A 2,425-nucleotide genomic window follows, 5' to 3' on the forward strand; every position below is an offset into this window, starting at 1 on the left:
GTGGCATGTAAGTACATGTCCATGTCATCCCTCCTTTAATTCAGTTCATCTGTGTGAAGTGCAGTGCCCAGCATTGAAGAAGGGGTTTTCTGAGAGGAAAGAACCAGAGGGACTTACAAACCACCTCAGGATGCCTGGCTTTCCTGCCTTCCTTCCTTCCTTCCTTTCTTTGTTCTTTTCTTCTTTCCTTTTTTCTTTCTTTAAAGTTGGCTTCATTTTAAAATTCAACAACCTTGTTAACCTGAAGCAGAAACAAATACACATGCCCTACAGAGTCCGTTTCACCCCCTCTGCTTCGCCGCCAGCCTTCAGTCTTCCTCTTAGGTGACACAGGTTTCTTTTCCTTGCAGAAGAGAAATCCACAGCTTTGCTGCCCTTGCAGATTATGAAGATGTAGGAGAAGAGGATATTAAAGCCATTGCTGTTGCCATCCTTCACGTGGACTGTGTCAAATGAGACCGGGTGATGCTCCCAGTTGGTAATGGCCTTGATGCAGACATACCAGTGCCTCTGGTCACCAAGCACAGGTTGCACAGGTTGAACCCTATGGCATCAGTGATATTGCCGGTGTCCAGCGAGATCAGCACTGTACCGTTGACCTTGATGAGTGGGTTGGAGTAGTGGATGATGCGTGTGCAGTGCATCACGAGGTGCAGGATGACTTTGGTACCCACGAGGACCTGCCTCGCCTTGCACAGCTTGTTCTTGGCCTCCTTCGGCATGATGCAGTGCATGGTGAAGTGACCCCTGGGGTCTCACACCAAGCAGAAGGTCTCTCAACTCTTGTTGATGGTGATGACATTCATGAAGCCCACTGGGTAGGCCACAGCAGTTCTGACTTTGTCATCTGCTGTGGGACAATGGTCTTGTACCCTGTAAAGATTTGTCACTTGTACTAGCCAGTAGCCATGCAGGAAGGATAGGTGGGCAACTAGAACAGGAGAACTTTGGGAAGAAGAAAGGCTCAGTGTATAGTCATCATCCAGATGCAGAGGAAGCAAGATGAGAATGCTTCATTGATAAAGGTACCAAGCCACGTGACTAACACAGACAAGAATTGTGAATTAATTTAAGATTCAAAAGTTAATAAGAAGCCTGAGCTAATAAGTCAAACAGTTTTATAATTGATGTAGACCTCTGTGTGTTTCTTTGGGACTGAATGGCTGCAGGACCGGGTGGGACAGAAACCTCTGTTAAAAGCCGTCGATCTCAATGAGGCATTGCTTGGAGATCTTCTTCATCTTGTCTCTCATCGGGACGTATTTAAGTCTGCTCCTGAGGCACTGGCACCAGCAGCATCCTGTGGTGGGCTTCTTAGGATCCCTCCCAAGCCATGGCAGAGAGGCAAACATGAGTGCACAAGTGGAGTGTGTCATTTTTCTTTTTCCTTTTCACTCCAAGGTTCTCCTTCTCTCATACCTGATGCTTTTTGCTAGGAAACTCAGCCTCATGTTTCTCTACCATTGCTACCTCAGACAGCAACAGGCTAGCATTTCCACAAACCTCCCTGGGATCTGGCATTCATCCGGCATCTGCATGCCCTAGAACAAAGCCATGACCAACTGCCTAGTCTGTATTAACTTGTGCGTTTACTGCTCCTGCTTCTTTATTTGTGCTCCCTCCTTCGCTGTTGCCATTAGGTGGGAAGTTCTCTTTAAATGCTCTTTGAGGTCTAAAGAGCTCACTTGGCTTTTACCAGGATGTATTTTCAGGGGTGAGAACCAGAATGGAGCCCTATCCAACAACGGGAAACAGCCACAGCCACTTCTGGTGTATATACTACCAGCGTCTTGCTGCCTACTCTCACTGCTTCCCGTGCCAGGAACACTTGGCCACTGCCACTTGTTGGGTCAAGGCTGAGTGTGGTGTTTACTGTGGGGCGACCGACCACCTGTCCCTTTTTGGCCTGCTTACATTCATGCCATGCCCTGGTCTCATCTCTCTTCATGGCTCACACTGACACCTTGCCTACATGAGAGCTGAAAGCCCAGAGACACTAACCCTTGTGACAGACAACCACCACCACCTTTGTATGCTGTGATATTCCTTTCCCACTGAGTCAGTTCCAGGGTTCTGACCTCCCAGGGTGACTTCCTGAGTTAGTGCTGGTTGTGCTCTTTCCCCTGATTTCCCAAATTTTCAAATCCAGCCTTTGGGTAAACAAAGAATTTAGCACCTACCTCTCTCTATATTCTTTCTCTTCCCCGCCCATTCCCTTCTAGTTTGAAACATCAAGAAAATTTCAGCAGAATAGAAAGATGAGAAGTGTGTGAGTGTGTGCACACGTGTGTGTGTGAGTGTGTGTTAGTTATAGTTGTTCTAGAGGTTAATTATCAGTCATGGATAATTATTAGTGTAGAAGTTAAAAAGAACTCAACTTAGGAAGCATCAAGTAATGCAAAGGCAACCTCTTACCCATCCTTGC

The 2,425-nt window shown here is 46.9% G+C and overlaps 1 pseudogene; it reads right to left on the reverse strand.

Annotated features, from left to right (window-relative positions):
* Positions 1-267: 267 nt before the first annotated feature.
* Positions 268-1,464, reverse strand: LOC126513858 (40S ribosomal protein S4-like; annotated as a pseudogene).
* Positions 1,465-2,425: the final 961 nt, after the last annotated feature.

The sequence above is a fragment of the Alexandromys fortis genome, unplaced genomic scaffold (assembly GCF_014885135.2).
Source record: "Alexandromys fortis isolate MF-2015 unplaced genomic scaffold, M_Fortis_MF-2015_v1.1 scaffold_130, whole genome shotgun sequence".
NCBI classification, from domain to species: domain Eukaryota; kingdom Metazoa; phylum Chordata; class Mammalia; order Rodentia; family Cricetidae; genus Alexandromys; species Alexandromys fortis.